This window comes from Trachemys scripta, chromosome 2, assembly GCF_013100865.1.
Source record: "Trachemys scripta elegans isolate TJP31775 chromosome 2, CAS_Tse_1.0, whole genome shotgun sequence".
Taxonomy (NCBI): domain Eukaryota; kingdom Metazoa; phylum Chordata; order Testudines; family Emydidae; genus Trachemys; species Trachemys scripta.
In genome coordinates, this window is record NC_048299.1 from 1,896,058 (window position 1) to 1,916,108 (window position 20,051).

General features: G+C 45.3%; 1 protein-coding gene across 5 annotated transcripts in view; it reads left to right on the forward strand.

The window, feature by feature from the left end:
• The window catches only part of LOC117871899 (KAT8 regulatory NSL complex subunit 1-like), a 122,274-nt gene that overhangs the window by 10,417 nt on the left and 91,806 nt on the right, over positions 1 to 20,051 (forward strand). Inside the window, exons 3-4 of one of the 5 annotated variants that reach the window (XM_034759719.1) lie at positions 10,759 to 10,961; positions 13,766 to 13,853. The exons of 3 other annotated variants lie outside the window; for them this stretch is intronic. The gene's annotated coding sequence lies outside the window, so the exon portion shown is untranslated. The remainder of the gene's footprint in view (positions 1 to 10,758; positions 10,962 to 13,765; positions 13,854 to 20,051) is intronic. One more of the 5 variants, XM_034759720.1, reaches the window with a different exon arrangement.

Below are 20,051 nucleotides of genomic sequence, written 5' to 3' on the forward strand. Positions count from 1 at the left end.
CCCGAGGGGAGTGGCGGGGTCATCCCGGCGCGTGGGCTTCTTTCCCGCAGCGGCGGCGAGAGTTTTCCTGAGGTGGATTTAAAGTGCTGTGAGTCACTTGGCGCTTCCCTGCCGTACACGCTGCAAAACCCTTCCTGGTGAGGAGGAGATGCTGTGACAACCGCAGCGACGTGAAAGCCGCCGCCGCCGCCTGAACTGCTCACAGCAAAGCCTAAATCCGCATCTCCCCCTCCGAGACGGGAATCTGCGTCGCCAACTTCTCCACTGCTTCCCGCCCCACCCGCTATCAGTCAGACTTCTAACCTTGAGGTTACCGGCTCCTCCTTTAAACTCGGTCACCAGATGTGCGCATTCATACAGCTCACCGCTTCCTTACTGATACTACTCAGAACGCGGAGTCTGGCCACATTCTCTCACGTGGGTGAATACATAAATGCTTTGTCATAACGAGTTTTTCCCTTGAGTACCTGATCCATACTTTCAGATTTAAACTTCATGCTTATTTTTGTAGAATTGCTTCAGTATTCTAATTCAGTCTTGGCTGGGTTTTCTGAGTAGCATATATAATTTAATTTACTTAATCTGATCTTCCATTTTCAGGTAAAATAAAACATTGGGCAAAAAGAACACAAAGTATGAGTTTTCAGTAATAGAAAAGAAGAGTATGGTTTTGTAGTAAATGTACTGAGTTGGAAGGAGATCTTGGTTCAATTACTGGTTCTGCCATAGATTTCCTGTGTGAGATTTGGTGTCACTATTTGCCTCATTTATCTAATTTAAATGCAGATACTTCCTTATCTCATAAGGTTGTTGTGACATTCTTAAATACTATCCTGATAGGTCTTCTATCAAAACCTAGATAGAATCATAAGGACATTTTCTTGAGGCAAAGGACAATACGGTAACCAACATCTTAAGACCATCACATAGGGCTTTTGAATAATTTTTTAGGTCAAAACAATCTCTTCAGGTTGTAAATGTATGTGTTGTAAGTAATCTGAGAATTAGGACTTCTGCTTTGTGGTGTTTATATTGTAATGTATAGATGACTTTACAGAGGAGAAATGAATTATTTTCCATAGTGCTAGTAGAATGCGTGTCTCTTCACAGACATTCAGGGTGAGGAGGTCCCTGCCTAAAGAAATGTAATAGTTGGAAAAGATCAAAAACAGACCATGATTTGTGGGGTGAAAAGTACAAAAGGGGAGAAACAAAGAGAACTTTCCTGTATTTTAAAAAAAAAAAAAAATGACCCTTTCTGAAACTCACTGTTCCTGTTGAGCATGGAGATCTTGAAACACCACTATCCTTGTCAACAAACAACTTTAAGCATAGTGAAATTGGGATTTTTTGGATGTATATTACGAATTACAACCACCATGTTTTCATACTGTTAATTTAGTAATGCATTGGCTTTAATAGAGGCCATATGTGTGCTTTGAAAGTACTGCATATTTATTACAAGCTATTGTTTTGCTTTCTAGGGAGGAAGTGACTAGCAGACAGGACAATTGATATACCTATTTATTTTCCATATATTAATTTTATCTTCTAGAACTGGAAGGGACCTTGAAAGGTCATTGAGTCCAGTCCCCTTGCCTTCACTAGCAGGACCAAGTACTGTCCCTGACAGTGTTTTTTTGTTTTGTTTTTTCCCCTGCCCCCTAAATGGATTGAACTCAACCCTGGGTTTAGCAGGCCAGTGCTCAAACCACTGAGCTATCCCTCCCCCCAGTTGCTTAGTTTGGGATGTAGAACCTCTTACTTTTAGACATAAGATGCAAACAACAGTTGTAAGATGCATTTAGAGCATTCAGCAGTTTCAATATTATGTAATCTATCCTGTGAAGCAGTGACTCTGAAAAAAAGAGTCATGGTGGATAATCAACTAAACATGAGTTCCCAGTGCAGTGCTTTAGCCAAAAGAGCTAATGCAGTCCTTGAGTGCATAAACGGGAATTTCGAGTAGGAATAGAAGGGTTATCTTTCTTCGGTGTCCACAATTCAGAAAGAGTGTTGGTAAATGGGAGAGGGTTCAGAGAAGAGCCATGAGAATGATTAAAGGATTAGAAAATCTGCCTTACAGTGACAGACTCAAGGAGCTCAGTTTCTTTAGCTTAACAAAAAAAGGTGAAGGGGTGACTTGGTTACTGTAAGTATCTCCATGGGGAACAAATATTAAATAAGGGTCTTTTCAATCTATGAGAGAAAGGTATAACCCCCAATTCTGTGGCTGGAAGTTGAAGCCAGACAAATTCAGATTGGAAATAAGGCAGAAATTTATGAGTGTGTGTAAGTAACCATTGTTCCAATTTACCAAGGTGTGTGGTGGATTCTTTCACTGATGATTTTAAAATCAAGATTGGATATTGTCCTGAAAGAGATTTTAGGAATATTCTAGGAATTATTTTGGAAGCATTCTGTGACCTGTTATACAGGAGGTCAGAGTAGATTGGAGTGGGCAAACTACGGCCTGGGGGCCGCGTCAAGCCCTCCAGACATTTTAATCTGGCCCTCGAGCTCCCACGGGGCTGGGGGCTTGCCGCACAGCTCCCAGAAGCAGTGGTATGTCCCCCCTCTGGCTCCTACCCCTAGGGGCAGCCACAGGGTTCTGCATGCTGCCCCTGACCCAAGTGCCACCCCTGCAGCTCCCATTGGCTGGGAACCATGATCAATGGGAGCTGAAGGGGCGGCGCCTGTGGACAGGGCAGCACACAGAGCTGCCTGGCTGTGCCTCCATGTTGGAGCCAGAGGGGGGGCATGTCACTGCTTCTGGGAACCACTTGAGGTAGGTGCCACCGGGAGCCTGCATCCCTGACCTTGCCTGCACCCTGACTCCCTGCCACAACCCTGATCCTCCTCCCACTCTCCAAACCCCTCAGTCCCAGCCCAGAGCACCTCATCCCCAGCCCCATCCCAGAGCCCTTACCCCCTGCACCGTAACCACCTGCCCCAGCCCAGAGCCCCCTCCCACACCCTGAATTCCTCATTTCTGGCCCCATCCCAGAGCCCGCACCCTCATCCGGATCCCTCATCCCCTCCCGCACCCCAACCACCAATTTTGTGAGCATTCATGGCCTGCCATACAATTTCAATACCCAGATGTGGCTGTTGGGCCAAAAAGTTTGCCCACCCCTGAATTAGATGATCACAGTGGTCCCTTCTGACTTTGGAATCTGTGAATCTATAATGATGGTATTGATCATTTACTGATAAGAGCACAAAACTTGGAGAATGGTAATCTTGGTTCTGTTCCTATCACTGACACACTTGGACTATAGCAGAGTAACTTAATCTGTGTGTCAGTTTACCCCTGTCAGTTAGGGGTTACTGATCTGTTAATTAGGGGTTACTGTGTCTTAGGGCTGTAATTAACCTTTAAGTACTTTGAGATGGTTGGAAGAAAGAGCTCTTTTTAACAGCAGATTTTTATGGTGCACATAATCCTACAGATTAGGCTGCATCATCCAGCTCTTGAATGATCCTCTTCCTGTTGTTTATTTTCGAGTTATCTAGTGAGGTGAGTGTTCTATTCCTCCCCTGTGGTAACTTATTAGCTAGAAGTGGATGGAAGGGACTCATTGTTGAGAGGCAGCATCCTTCTAGAAAGCAGTCTCCACCCTCATGCCACATAGAGGATGCTAAGATTCTTACTAAGGTGCTTCCCCTCTTCCTGCTCAGGAGTTTCATCTTCATTATAAGCCTCTGATTAGTAGGTGTCTGATAACATTCATTGTCGTGATCCTACGTAGCTCAGGGGTGGGCAAACTACGGCCCGCGGGCTGGATCCGGCCTGCGAGATCCTGCTGGGCAGCAGGATCTGGGGCTTGCCCCGCTTCGGTGCTCCAGCTGGGAAGCAGGGTTGGAGGACTCAACACACGGCTCCCGGAAGCTGTGGCTTGGCCCCGCTCCAGCCGAGGCAAAGGGTTGGGGGACACACCACACGGTTTCCGGAAGCCACGGCATGGCCCCACTCCGGCACTCTAGCCAGGGCGCAGGGTCAGGGGCTGTTCCATGCAGCTCCCAGAAGCCGAAGGATGGCTCCGCTCCAGCCCCTACGTGCTCCAATGGATGGGGCAGCATGCCTGGCTGCGCTTCCGCATAGGAGCTGGAGAAGGGACATGCTGCTTCCGGGAGCTACTTGAAGTAAGCGCTGCTGGGAGCCTGCACCCCTGAGCCTCTCCCCACCCCCTGCGCCAGCCCTGATCCCCCTCCGAACCCCTCAATCCCAGCCCGGAGCACCCTCCTGCACCCCAAACCTCTCATCCCTAGCCCCACCCCAGAGCCTGCACTGCTTCCCCTGCCCCAGCCCTGATCCCCCTCCTGCCCTCCAAACCCCTCAGTCCCAGCCCAGAGCACCCTCCTACACCCCAAACTCTTCATCCCCAGTCCCACCACAGAGCTCACCCCCCTCCCCAGGCGGAGCTCGCACACCCCACTCCCCCAGCCCGGAGCCCCGTCCCGCACATTGAACTCCTCATTTCTGGCCACACCCCCAGAGCCAGCACCCCGAGCCCAACCCCAATTTTGTGAGCATTCATGGCCTGCCATACAATTTCTATTCCCAGATGTGGCCCGCGGGCCAAAGTTTGCCCATCCCTGATCTAGCAGAACCTCTTGGCTGTTGTGAGGAGGGTGGAATCTTTGATATTTGGTCCTTTCTAGCCTATGTCTATGACTCTTTCAGTGAACAGCTCCAATTGTCTCAGTTGGTCTTCAGAGGTTTCACAAGAATCAGCAAAGTGAAATTGACCTGATGTTTGTCAGTTTCCCTACACTGCTCAGAACTGAGTAGCAGCAGTGAAAAATAAGTTATAGTGACAAGCACTAGAAAGCTATTCATGTGAGGTAAGAGGACCCAAATAAAGCAGGCTGGAAGAGGCAGAGCAATAGATGGAGAGCTTCATCTGCTAGGAAGTTAAGGAAGGGGCTGAATAGAGCACCCTTGCCCAAGGAGTCAGGCCTTCTGGGGTCTAGGAGGCTTTTCCCTCCTAGTGGGTAGAGGGGTAGATCTTCAGAACTGATGACTTAATAACCAAAAGTAGATATGAAAGAACGTATGAGCAAAGGCCCAGGATCAGGACCTTGGTGGAAATTCCAGTGTCCTTCCCAGCTGCTTTTTGGTTGGCAGAGGTGGTGCTGCGCTGCTTAACCTTACTGGAGAGGTGGGGCTTATGTTTTCATAGCCTCTGGGTAGTAGGTGTCTGCAAAGCTTTTAATCTCTGGGGAGTTGCTGTATTTGAAGCGATATTCCATGTTTTGTTTCCCTCTTGATGCATGCAGTGCATCTCCTTTTGAACCTAATTTTGTATTGCCTTTTTTGTGAGCTGAAAAACTTTAGGAGACTATGGTGTGGAGGCAGTACATGCTCTAATGTTGCCTTTGTAGTAAAATTATTTTAAAATATCGTTTTGTTTTTGTTGAAGTAAACAAACACTACTTAAAATCCTTAACTAATCCTTGAAGGTGTCAACAAATATGGACGGGGTGATCCAGTGGATATAGTGTACTTGGACATTCAGAAAGTGACCTTATCAAAGGCTCTTTAGCAAAGTAAGAAGTCATAGGATAAAAGGGAAGGTCCTCTCATGGGTCAGTAACTGGTTAAAAGACAGGAAACAAAGGGTTGGAATAAATGGTCATTCTTCACAGTGGAGAGAGGTACTGGGACCAGTGCTGTTCAACATGCTCATAAATGATCTGGAAAGGGGGATAAACAGTGCAGTGGCAAAATTTTCAGATGATAGAAAATTTCTTAAGATAGTTAAGTCCAAAACTGACTGAAGAGTTTCAAAGAGCTCTCACAAAACTGGGTGACCAGGGAACAAAATGGCAGCTGAAATTGATTGTTGATAAATGCAAAGTAATGCATGCTGGGAAAATAATCCCACCTATACTTTCAAAATGATGAGGACTAAATTAGCTGTTATCACTCAAGAAAAAGATTTTGGAGTCATCAAGGATAGTTCTCTGAAAACATCTGCTCAGTGTGCAGCGACAGTCAAAAAAGTAAACAATATTAGGAAAGGAATAGATGGGACAGAAAATAAAATGCCACTATAGAAATCCATGGTCCTCCCACACCTTGAATACTGTATGCAGTTGGGTTGCCCCATCTCAAAAAAAATATATTAGAACTGGAAAAAGTACAGAGAATGGTAACAAAAAAGAAATAGCTTCCATTTGAAAGAGAGATGAAAGGCTGGGATTGTTCAGCTTGGAAAAGTGATGAAGGGGAGTGGGGGATACAATAGAGGTCTATAAAATCATGAGTTGTGTGAAGAAAGTGAATAAAGGATTGTTGTTTACTCCTCCACGTAACACAAGAATCAGGGGTCACCCAATGAAATCAATAGGCAGCATAAACATAAGGAAGTACTTCACACAGTGCACAGTAAATTGTAGAACTCACTGCCATTGGGATATTGTGAAAGCTAAAAGTATACCTGGGTTCAACAAAGAATTCGGTCTTGTCTACACTACAAAGTTTTGTTGACAAATAAAACCACCCTGACGTTAGACATACAGCTTTTTGTGCAAAATGTTTGTTGACAAGTGCCAGAGTAGACACCACACTGGATTTTATTGCTTTAATTGGCCTCCAGGAGGTGTCCCGCCATGCCCATTGTGACTGCTCTGGTCAACAATTTGAACTCCACTGCCCTACAGCCAGGTAAAAACCATGCTCCTCCCCCCCCCCTCCCCCCCACTTAGAAGCCCTGGGAATTTTTTTTGAATTCCATTTTCTGTTTGATCATGGCAGGTTATTGCAGCAAATGCTCTCCAGCTTGCACCACTGCGGAGCTGTTGGATCTGATCAGTATGTGGGGAGAGGAGACTGCAGTCACAGCTGCGCTTGAGCCATAGGAATTGGGATGCCTATGGCACATTTCTCAAGACTTTTGTGAAAGAGCTATTATCGGGACACTCTGCAATGCAGAGTGAACATAACGGAGCTGAGGCAGGCATACCATTAGGTGAGGGAGACAAACGGTCACTCTGATGCTGTACCTAAGACCTGCTAGTTCTATAAGGAGCTGGATGCTATCCTCAGTGGCGACCCCACCGCCAAGAGCCCCGTGGATACTTCAGCGGGCCTCGGAATATTATCCTCATTGAGGTCTAACCTGCCACAAAAGCATCACCAGTGCGCTTTTAATCTGCCAAAGGCACATTCCACTGTCATCCAGCACCTAATCAGCCTGTTGTTGAACTGCTTCTTACTGCTGTCCAGGTTTCCCATGTAAGATTTCATGAGCCATGGCTGTAAGGGGTACACCGGGTGTCCAGGATCACTAAAGGCATATCCCCCACTGTAATTTTTTGGTCTGGAAAGAAAGTCCCCGCTTGTAGCTTTCTATACAGGCTGGTGTTCCTGAAGGTGCATGCATCTTTCAGGACTACTCTGCATTGTCAGTGAAACGCCCAAGGTGATCTACAAGCGGCTGCAACACCATGGAGAAGCACCCCTTCCTATTGATGTACTCCGTTGCAAGCTGGTCTGGTGCCAAAACTGTAATGTGTTTGCCATCTATAGCCCCTCCACAGTTAAGGAAACCCATTTTTGAAAAGCTGTCCACTATTTCACGCACCTTTCCCAGAGTCACGGTCCTTCGTAGCAGGATGCGATTTATTGCCCTGCACATTTACATTAATGCATCCCCAATGGTCAGCTTCTCAACTCCAAATTGATTCGTGACCAACCGGTAGCAGTCTGGAGTCACCAGCTTCCATGCAGTGCTACACGCTTCTCTAACAATAGGGCAGCTCTCATTCTGGTGTCCTTGCACCACAGTGCTGGGGCGAGCTCCGCACACTGTTCCAGGAAGGTGGCTTTTCACATCAGAAAGTTCTATAGCCACTGATTGTCCTCCCATACCTGTCTGATGATATGATCCCATCATTTAGTGCTTGTTTCCTGAGCCCAAAAGTGACCCTCTGCAGCTATTCTGTGAATGCCAAAAGCAATCTAAAGTTGTTCCTATCCATATTACACAGCATGTCAGGCAACTGCGAGTCCCCTTCAGTTAGGAACTTCGCGATTAACTGCACTGCCATCCGCAATATCTTCATGACAGTTATCAGAGCATAAGAGAGCAGTACTGGCAGGATCCATTACTTCTCACAAAAATGCCGGGTTGCACAGCAAAGAAGGGCTGTTGAAAAATGCTATGAAAGAAAGCTGGAAGCCTGTGGAATGCTGGGACAGAAAGCAATGCATCACAGGATGTTGAGCCCAGTCCGAAGATGCGCTGCAATCCACTCCGCTTTCCCACAAGATATAACGGCAGAAGGTGTCGAGCTGGGCTGTGGGATAGGAACTCACAGCACACTGCTCATACTGTTGATGCTAGTGCCCCAAGTGTGGACGTGCTTTGCTGACAGAGTGTGAACATGCAATACCGATTTTTATTATAGCGCGTTTTGAGTGTCAACATCACTTTTGTTGACAAAACTCTGTAATATAGACAAGACCTAGATATGTTGATGGAGGACAGGTCATCAATGGCTATTAGCCATGATGTGGTTGTCTCTGTGTGTTCCTAAACTTCTGACTGCTAGAAGCTGGGACTGGATGACAGTATGGATCACTTTATAAATTGCCCTGTTCTTTTCACTCCCTCTGAAGCATCTGGTACTGGTCACTGTCAGAAGACAGGATACTGGGCTAGATGGACCATTGGTCTGCCCCAGTATGGCCGTTCTTACGGTTTTACTGTTTTTTGCAAAAGCAGAATTAATGTTCAATATTACTTAAGGTTGTGAGGTCAAGTTAGTCCATGCCAAAGTTAAGGCTGTCTATGCAACTTTTTTTTTGCCCTTCTTGTGCGTATGTGTTATGATACTCTGTAATTATGTGATCGCATACTATTTTTTTCCTCACGGGACCTCTTCCCTCATTCAGTACATAGGAAGGATAGTGCTTATTTGAGGAGCAGCTATTCAGCATTTTGTTTTATCATAGTCTTTCAGAGTTTGGCCCCATGCCTTATTTAGTGCACGCTATTTCCATGTCGGCTTTTTTATGTTTGTTAGTAGCTGTGTGCTTCATAAACACTAACTTATTTTCAAAACTTGCCTGTAAGATGAGATGCATTAGCTGCATTCTGCAGCTGGAGAACTGATGCACTGAGAAATTAGTGGACAGCTTTGGTCTTAAGTTTGGGTGCCCAAATTGAGTGGCTGAGGGCTTCATGTTTTTCAGAGTATGTAGCATTATATAACACTTTCTTGTTCAGAGCACGTCTCCATTTAACTTCAGATACCAGTGTACAGTGCTTAACATTTCTGCAGATTAGACCCCATGGTCTAGAACTGGGCACCCAGAAAATGAGATGCACAAGTAGTGACTACCCATGTAAAGTTTGATTTTTTTTTTTTTTTTTTTTTAAGCAACTTGCCTAGCATCACATAAGAACTCCATGGCTGTGACAGTGATGCACTCCAAATTTCTCTTGCAACATTCAACTGCTTTAACCATGAAAACATCCTTTCTCTTCATGCAGTCCTTTGCCTCATGCACTAAACACATTTCAGCTTCAGCCATAAATGAGGCAGGGGTTGTACCAACAGCCCCTTTCGATACATAATCCTGATTCATTCCTAGAGCATGGTACTTTCTGTGCACTGAGTAAGGCAAAGATCTTATGGCAAAAACAGTCATGTAATTAGGACTGCATAATAATGCATACACACAGGGGGAGTCGAATTAGGTTTGCACAGGCAGTGTTAATTCTGGCATTTCATAACTTGAGTACTTGAATTTACAGTCTTAACATTCTATTAATGTAGGCTTTTGTATGTAATTCTCTCTCTGTGTGTGTGTGTGTGTGTGTGTGGGTTTAACTAAACTTAATGGAATGTTTTATGTGGAAACATTGACACCCATGTTTTTCATCGGATGTGTTGGAACCTTTGAATCCATAGCACAACCACTTGGGTAATAGAGTAACTGATGGCTGTAGTAGTTTCACATAAAGGCAGATGACCAGCCATTAGATGAGGATGAGACCCACATATAGCAGTTAGTTTCACAGATATTTGCTGACAGAGGAATGTTGAAACTGGAATCTTGGATTCCATTCTGGGTTCTGGAGAGGGGGTCTCAAGTAGTCATTGTTTCTTGTGCATTATCTCCCTCCCTAATCCTGATACCCTTCTGCCCTTGTTCCATACTAGATTATCACAATGGTCCCTTCTGGCCGTGGAATGTATGAATCTGTTTGTCAACACTGCTCTACTCTCAAGTCTCCATGTCTATCCTGTCCTGGGCTTCTCATTTAACATCTCTCCCCTGGCCCCTTTCCACTGGTTTCCAGTACCATCTTTTTGCCAAGTCAGTTCCAATCATTTCCCCCTCCACCCTTGCAGCACCTTGTCTCCTCCCAGTCTCTCTCTCTGCACAGCCTGACAGGCATAGTCTTCTCTCTTCTCTATTCTGATTGCTTGTCTTCGCATGTGCCACCCCTCCTCCAGTTCAGCTCTTTTCCCTCTGTATTCTAGTCATGTTGTGTCCTCCTCCACCCTGTCCGAGTGTCAGCAGGAAGATAATTAAGAAAGTTTTGTGCCAGGTGCAATGACCCCCAGCAGTCAGAAACAGCGATTGTAAGGTAATTCCAGCTCAACCACAGGATGGAGCATTCCCAGTACAGATAATCTTTGGAGATTGTAGCTGCCAAACTCTTAAATCTGCTGACCACGTGCAAACTGAAACTTTTTCAAAGGCTGATAACTGCCAAATTTGGACTTTTTTCACAGGAACAGCAAAAGGCACATCCCTGATAAAAAAGCATCTTATAATGGGCAGTATCAAGCAACCTGAACTCTAGGAGGAGCTGGTAATGCCACCTATAATGTGACTGAAAATGGCACATTCTCAGTCAGTCATACGATTACTAGCGATGTAAAGTGCCTTAAGTTTAATGTGTCTGTCTGCAGATACCAGTGAAGCAATCTCAAAGGTAATTTTAAGAAATTCCTCTGAGGGTACTTATGGGGGGGTGGAAAGCTGGGGGTGCTATATTCATTCAGCCTTCCTTACCTGGTGGCTTTAAATGGACACAACTTAAAAAATATTGCAGATTTTATCCCATTTCACATGAGAATTTGTTACTAAAACAGATCTAAAAATCTCTTTTCTTGGTGTGCTCTTTGTATTTGAAAGCGGGTGCATGTAGTCAGTTTTGATTTCTGTATCAGTAGTCAGTTTTACAGTGTTACTTTCTTACACTCCTGAGAGGCTGTAAACATGTAGATGAGCTCTGAAAACAATGAAGGTCTGCTTAGTTGCTGCTATGTAATAAACATGAATTTCTAAGTATTAATATAGCATTGTAGAGATTTATTTTAGTGGAGTAACTTTTAAATTGATAATTAAATTGAAAATTTAAAATACAATTCCCTTTCTTTTCTTGACTGGGAATTTACATAGGGATATGACAAATCCGAATGGGTCCATATACTAAGTAATGGTTGCCATTATCTGCATATATTTGATATGAATTCATTGTTTTTAGGGACAAAATCTCTTCCATATCAGCATTGTGTCACTCTGAATACAGTGAGCAAAACTAATTAGCTGATAGGAATTTATGTGAGCAGTTCTTCTGTTTATTCATACTTCGAAGCCTTGTTGGCAGCTAGCTATGCCTGCAGGGAAACTGATTTCCTAGCTCTGCCTAGCAATCATTTTTCTATTGCTCTACTTAAAATAACACTCTGGAAGCTAATTATACTGTAGATGTTGCTTTTGTAACTGCAGTGTAATCTTCTGAGCCCCAGGTGGAAATGATGCTGGCTTAATAGATGAAATATGAAAGTGGGAACCAGCAAGCTGAGTTCGAATCCTGCTTTAGAGAGACATCTCGCAGCAGGACAGTGACAATCAAATGCAATTGGGTGTGCCTCTTATGTAGAGAATGAAATAATAATTCCTAGCTTTAACGTGATTGATGCATAATATGTAGTAGTGCAACTAGGATTTGATCAGAGGCTCCAGGAAGTCTTCTCAGCAGTTGAACTGTGATTGAGTCATATATAGTATTTTGATATATAGAAGGAGATGGTATCAGTTCAGAGTTGAATGTACTTCCTTTAATAATGAACATCAGATTTGGTGAGCCAGCAAAAATTTACCATCTATTAGACTTGTAGGATTGCCAATTAAAATCTCTTATCCAAAAATTGTATGAAATTACTAATGAGCATATTGCCGGCAGTGTTCCTTCTAATTTTCCCCACCCATGTGCAGAATGAATTTTATGTGCACCAATATGGAGGTGATGTGTGGCAGGGGTGGGGCCAAGGTGTTCAGAGTGTGGGAGGGGGCTCAGGGTAGGGGCAGAGGGATGGGGTGCAGGGGTGTGTGGGCTCTGGGGTGGGGCCGGGGATGAGGGGCTCAGGGTTGGGACAGAGTTGGGGTGTGAGGGTTCTGGCTGGGCGTGCAGGCTCTGGGGTAGGGCTGGAGATGAGGGACTCAGGGCTATGGCAGAGGGTTGGGGAGCAGGGGGTGAGGGCTCTGGGGTGGAGCTGGGGATGAAGAGTTTGGGGTGTAGGAGGGTGCTCAGGGCTACAGCGGGAAGAGAGGACTCCTCCAGCATGCTCTCTCTGCAGCAGCACCTGGGCTGGGTTGAAGAGGTGCCTCTCCCTGCCACAGCAGCGCTGGGGTTGGGGCTTCAGGATAGGCGGCCCTCTCCTGACCCCAGTAGGTCTGGGCTGGGGGAGCCCCGCCCTGGCTGTGCCTGGGGAGCCTCTGGGTTGTCCCACCCCCTCCCTGGCCGCACCATAGCAGAGTTGGGGCCAGAGGAGGGGTACCCCTCCCATGGCTGTGGCAAGTCCCTGGGCGGGTTCCTTGAGCGTCTGAGCGGTGCTAAATAGGCTGCTGCGTGGCTGCGCAGCTTTCAGGGATCTTAGAGGCAACCCTCCTTAGTAAAACCCCTTAAGTGTTGGAAGAATTCAATTCAGTGAGGCTGAAATATCACACAGGATATCTCTTTAAAACAACGTACACTTGTTCTTGAAGAGGCCACCTAACTAAATTAAAAATGTGAGTGTGTCTTGGGGGTTGGATGTTGTCACTGACATCCTGATAAACACAGGGAATTCCCAGGCACCCCGGTACCTTTCCTCCTCTTCCCCCCCCCCCCCCCCCCCCGTGTGCAGAAGTAGTCTCAGAAAGGAATTAATCCATGTGTTGTAAGACTTTGATAGGATCAGAGACTCTAAATTGGCATTGGAAGAATGGAATTGTCACCCTGAAGAGTTAGACTTGCGTGTGCAGCAGAGAACTTTCTTGATAACTGGTCCTGAGTCTGGAACTCGCTCCCCAAAGAGATCGGGATGTCCATGAAACTCTGTCTTAGGAAAAAATATATAAATCCTACTTTTGATTAGGCTTTCCACAGTACACGGCGTTTTTAAAAAAAAAACAAAAACAAAAAAAAACGCAAGTCTCTGCACACTGCAAGGAAGAGAGAACTATATCTTCAACTCTTCAGAATTTTGTGAGTTGCTCATGCTATGGTGATGGGAACTGTATTCGGATCTAACTGGAATCGCATCTAGATGTAACGCAAGCTTGCTTTCTGGATATTTAGAGTTTTTTAGAGTAGTGGGAGAGGCTAGATCTGCAAAAACAGTACAGCATTTACCTAAGCATCACATATTGGTTAGACACTCTTCACAACAAATTTAAGCTGACATCTGTTTTGGCTGTCATGTAAACTTAAACTAAAAGTCAAAACCTAATTTCTTTAATCTGTTTCAGCATTAGACATGAGGACAAACATTACTAGAGAACTACAGTTGGAGTTGAGAACTTGATTATAATTTGAGAACCCAGCACAATACTACAGGTGAGGCTGACAGAGGAAGCAATAAGATTGTATTGAATGTTAGTGAAAAAGCTTTATTCTCCCAGTGTACAAATGCTTAACTATACGTGCCTTCCAGTCACAGCAGAACCTTGCTGATGCACATATTAACTTGCATATGTTACCAAGTGGTCTTGCTTCACTTCTGAAAGATCTAATAGGGTGAAGTAGTAAGGTTTTGTGTTACTGATTTGACTGTTTCTACAAAACACAGTACAGAACACTTATCGAGATGAATACAAAGTATTATCAGTTATAACTAAATTTCATTGTGACTTACACCTCTACCCTGATATAACACGAATTTGGATATAACGCGGTAAAGCAGCGCTCCGGGGGGGCGGGGCTGCGCGCTCAGGCGGATCAAAGCAAGTTCGATATAACACGGTTTCACCTATAATGCAGTAAGACTTTTTTTTGGCTCCCGAGGATAGCGTTCTCTCGGGGTAGAGGTGTATTTATTTTTTTGAATTGTTTACTCTCCAACTTGCAAAAGCCATAACTGCTAGTGCAAATTAGTGACGTTCTGCTGTCTTACTATCTGGGAGTGAATTATTATGGAAAGTGAAAAGGCTTATTTCTATCCAAGTCTGAAATGTTAAATATTTAACTTAGATTCGTTAGGGTTTGAGGATCAGAGTATGTAAACATTTGTGGTTCTCTTAGTCATTTAGCTAAGGAAACAACTTGATTAGAAAGGGAGAATAAAATTAGCATAATATCAAATCCCGTGCTAATGCCAGTACTGTAATGGTGTCCTTCAGAGTTCTGGAACAGGAAAATTAGTATGTTCTTCTGTACATCCTTAGGGCTGCCTATGTTTAAACAACAGAGCAAGATCTACAGTTGGACTTTAAATTGTTATCTTGCTGCAAAGGCATCTGCTCATAGAAGAATGTGAGCAAAGAAATGTGCTGACTCTTCCTGTTATAAATTTGCTTCCTATTAAACATCCTGCTTAATATTGGAGCATTGAGATGACTGCCATGATGACTGATATTTTGTTTGACTTGTAGATTTTCATGCCTCTGAAATTCCTTAATAGATATCTAGGTATCCATCATAAATAGGACCGTACAGTGAGAGAATTTGGTGTTGCTGGATGAAGGGACCTCCTTTACTGGTGTTATATGGGGAATTCTCATTGCCTTCAACTGGTAATTCAATTTGGTGTCCAGAAGTTTAAACCATATAGTATAAAACGACAATATTGACCTAATGTAGACAACTTTTATTGCTAAAGATGGTGATTGGAGTGTATGTAAGAACATTCCTCTGAAGTGTCTCAGGTTCATACGTATTGCAGTGCTAATAGCTAGTGGAGTGCACCAGAGTTTTCAGAAGAGAGAAGCTATTTTTCCTCTCAGGTATTTGTAGCTCACCCATCACTAGCATGCTAACACCCTCTATTACAGTGGCTCTCAACCTTTCCAGACTACTGTACCCCTTTCAGGAGTATGATTTGTCTTGTGTACCCCAAGTTTTACCTCACTTAAAAACTACTTGCTTACAAAATTAGATCTAAAAATACAAAAGTGTCACAGCACACTATTACTGAAAAATTGCTTATTTTTACCTTTATAATTATAAAATAAAATCAATTGGAATATAAATATTGTACTTGCTTTCAGTGTATAGTATATAGAGCAGTATAAACAAGTCATCTGTATGAAGTTTTAGTTTGTACTGACCTCACTAATGCTTTTTTATGTAGCTTGGTGTAAACCTAGGCAAATATCTAGAAGAGTTGATGTACCCCCTGGAAGACCTCTGCGTCCCCCCAGGCGAGTGTGTACTCCTGGTTGAGAACCACTGCTCTATTACACTGCAAGGCTATTTATTCTGTTATCTAGTGTGGCGAATGCAAGAATTATCTATTTTTTTTAATTAGTTTCATATGCACATCAGTTTGCCTACTTACTATGGGGAATGAGGGTAAGGGGGTTTAGGATTGCATTGGGGGAGGGAGATAAATGAGGATGAGTGAGAGGGGAGGTGAGAGGGATTGAGGAGCTCAGGGAAGGGAAGCTGGGGACCTGGGGGAGAATAGGGATGGGTGCCTGTCAGCCCCACAATCTACCCTTCTGTGTGGGGGGCAGGATCTGGTGCATCTGAACCCCTCTCCTCTGCCTACTTCTGAAATGTAATCTGGGATCCAGACCTACTTTCTGGATGTGCGTGGGTGTGTGTGCGTGTGCATGCCAGGGTCTGGGGCCCCCTCCCAGGGGTGAAAGTAACTTAAAGGACTTACTGGTACGCCGGAGTCCTGAGCAGGAGCGTGGCCTCAACCGGAAGAGGCAGGGCCTTTAAATCAAGATTTAAAGGCCCCCAGGCTGCGGCTGGGAGCCCTGGGGCTAAGGGGCGATTTAAAGGGTCCAGGGCTCTGGCCGCTGCGGCAGCAGTGGAGCTCTGGGCCCTTTAAATTGCCGACAGAGCCCTGCTGCTGCTACCCCGGGGCTCGGGCAGCGCTTTAAAGGGCCGGGGCTCCCAGGGATGGTCTAGACAGTATTTGGTCCTGCTATGCGGGCAGGGGACTGGACTCGATGACCTCTCGAGGTCCCTTCCAGTCCTAGAATCTATGAATCTATCCCCACAGCGGCAAGAGCCCTGGGCCCTTTAAAGCGCCAGCCTGGGGAAGCCGGTCCAGTCGAGCACAGCCTACTGGCTCTTGCCGGTATGCTGTACTGGCCCGTACCGACTTACTTTCACCTCTGTCCCCTCCCCTTGTGAAGGGGGAGGATCTAAGACCCTCTCCTTGCCTTCCTCATGTAAGGTCTGGGTTGCCTTGTCACCCAAAGGGTATCTGAGCCCATCTCCGTTTTCCCCTCCCCCGCCCCCCAAGTGAACCAGGTTTTGGGGAAGCCCTGCCCCTCTGGATGGAGAGTTTAGAACAGGCATACTTGGAGCACACATGAAGAACATACTGCGGATATTGGGTGAGGATCTGAGAATGGGCATGTTTGCATCAGAAACTCTTCAGTATTGGGATGGAGAGATGGGACAGTCAATTACGTGAATGAAGTAGTTCATACATCTCAGAAATATTGTTTCAGGTTGTATTCATCTCCATTGGGTATTCTTTTATCCGAGACTATTTCATTGAGATGAATGAGCCACTTCAGCACTTCGCTGAGCCTGCTATGCTATGATGGGTATGTAGTGCCTCCCCCCCCATTTTCCCTCTAATTATAGCAGAGTGCCACCAGCTCTGTTGTATTTGATCAAGACAGGCTTTCTGTTTAAAGCTCAACTTCAAGTGCTCTAAAGTCCATACAGTTACTCGGATTGCCTTGAAATTTTGTGCACGTCATGGGGAAGTGGGGTTTGGTCAGTGAACCAAATTTGGGACAATGTGAACAAGGGGTTCCCAAGATACAGCCCCCAGGGGAAAAAAGCTCTTAAAGTTGACACATGCTGGCAACATTTTCATGCACAATTCGAGATCCATCGCTGAGATCATTGCACTAGGGTCTCCAGTGCTCAAAGGTTACCCTATAAAATGCATAGCACCCACCAGCCCTTTGGGAGAAATCAAATTCCAGCATTCTTAGAAAGAGTTTTTCTCCAGTTGAGTGTTCTGGTAAGCATATCTAAGGCCCCACTGCCTAATGGATTATTCTCTGCATGTACAGAGAGAGAGCCCAATGGTGTTGAAAGCCACCTAAGATTTGCAGGACTTCAAGAGAATGTTCTGGCCATTGAATCTGAGCCCCACAGGGGCACACTGAATGCAAATCCTCAACCCAGGGTAGAAATTAAAAAGGGAGGCATATTGCTTGAATCTGCTTCTGTCAAAGAAGAATTTTTATTTTGGGGAAATATAATCTGAGTATAGTAAATATTCCAAAGGCGCTGAAACTATTTTTGAAAAAATGAACTGTACATGCAAGTGTATGCTGGGAGGAGAAGGTGATTGGGGTGGAAATAAGTGAGGAAAGGGATAAATGGGGATGGGTGGGTAGTAGAGGGATTAGGTGATGGGGGAATGGTGGGGTAGGGATATCAGGAAAAGGGAATGGGGGCGGGGATGAGTGACAGACTGGGAGGAAATAGGAGCATATGCGTGATATTTACCCTGATATTTCCCTCCCATGTGTGCACCATGATCTGGGGGGCCCCAGCCCATATATAGGGGTTTAATACCCCTGCCTGCCCCCTTCTCTGAGCTAGGATGTGGGGGACCTTGTCCTTCCAGGGGGTCTGCGCCTGTCTCCCTATTTCCCCACTATGTGTGGGGGAACTCTTGGGTATGCAGCTGAGAACAGGCATACTGGGAGCATGCAGGTGTTGAGAATAGGCATGTTTATTGTGGCTCTCTTGAAGTTGGCTGGATAGGGGAAATGAGACTGATATGAATGGAGTCATTCATACATCTCAGAACTATTGTTTCAGGCTGCATTCATCTTAAGGTGTTTTAATTCAGGTATGCCATCATATTGAGATAAATGGGCCACTTCACCCCTTTCTGAGCCTCCTATGCCGCAGAAGGCTGTGTAGTGTTGTTTGCTGCACATACCAAGAATGAAGGGGGTTGGGCATGTGAGGAAAACTGCAGACTGGCCAAGGAATGCACAGGATACAGCTCCTTTTCAGAAAATTGTGTTAACACTTTAAAACAGCCTTTGGGTTCTCTCATCATCCATAGGGAAAATTCATGATTTGATCATCAGGTACAGTTGGAAAATGGGATACAATGCCACATAGACACATTTAGGGACTGCCTAGGATGAGGGGAAGCCTGGACAGAATAGCATGGTGGGGGGCAGTGGGGAGGGTGGCTGGACTGGAAGACACAGGACTGGTTGGAACAGCTGGGTGGCAAGGGGCAGGGAGAAGAGGGCAGGACCAGGATTGGGTAGTCCACTATTATTCTACATGTTGTCTACAGCTGCTACAATGGCCACTAGCTCCTACCAACACGTGCAACTTTCACTGTAAAGGAAAGTACCTACCTGCACCTCCCCTACACTCACTTAGCCTATTCAGAATACCACTTTGCACTTGCAGGATTCCATCTAAACCTATACTTTCCCTTACCCATCATTAAACCCATAGACTGCTCTCATATCCCACCTCATTACTGACCATTCCTGTTGCATGGCAAGACACTCCCCTTCCCTCCCCTGTGCTTTGCTAATGAGACATCCTACACAATTTTGCAATAAAATGATTCAGGCAACTAGGCTAGGTTCACATGCTCCCTTTTTCTTTACTTGCACCCACAGGATGGGCTCAAACCCATCTCACATCACAGCCACAATTCTGTGATGCTCCTTAAACTAATCTCTCTCTCCTCAACTCACAAATATACCTCCCCCAATCTGCCCCACCTACTCACTCCACCACTCAAGCCATTTAGTACCGCTACAACTCTCTCACTGGATGCAGTTTCAGACCATTGTGGATAACTCACCAGTGGCTGCCAGCTCCAGGGGGCAATATTAAGGTTATATATAGGGTATGTAACTTAACTGTGTCCTGTTTTTCTGAAGTTTGAGTTTTGCAGATCTTGATATTATGGAAGGGCACAAGCTGTCACTGGGAAACCTTAACTCTAGATGAAAGTGAGCATCAGTGATACTGTCTTTCTGTCTGTAGAGGCTATACTTCTCAGGCCTGACTTTAACCTAACACTGGACTCTGTCTCTGCCTCACAGAGGTGATCTGCTATTGTAAAAATCAGTCCTTCATCCAGTGTCAGACAGATTTGAAAGGGATACTTGCGTGGAATGATTATCAATCTCTTATTGTCTTCCCTCCACTACAGGGGTTCCTTCTGTCTCAGGAAAGGTACTTGGATTCAAGGACTGACTCCTCAGAAAAGCTGACCCTTTCTAATGTATTGGACCAATATGAGCCAGATGGGTGTGTGTTCCCCTGAAGGCCCCAGCCTGGGATATCAGCAGAAATCCCTTGAGAGGCCTGCTATAGGGTGGCAGCAGCGGGGAGGGAAGCTGGGCCTAAAGGCTCCTTGTCCCACACTCGAGCATTGGCATTGTTCATGCTATGTTCAGCTCCCTCCGTCTGCACATGAAGAGGAGGGAGGCAGCTGAGCTCCACGGTCAGGAACATGACCCTAGAAGGAAGTAAACAATAAAACTTGTTCAACTGGCTGAAGCAAAGTCTATTGTTTAACTATCATTAAACATGTGAAACATAACTGAGAGTTTCTCTCAGGGG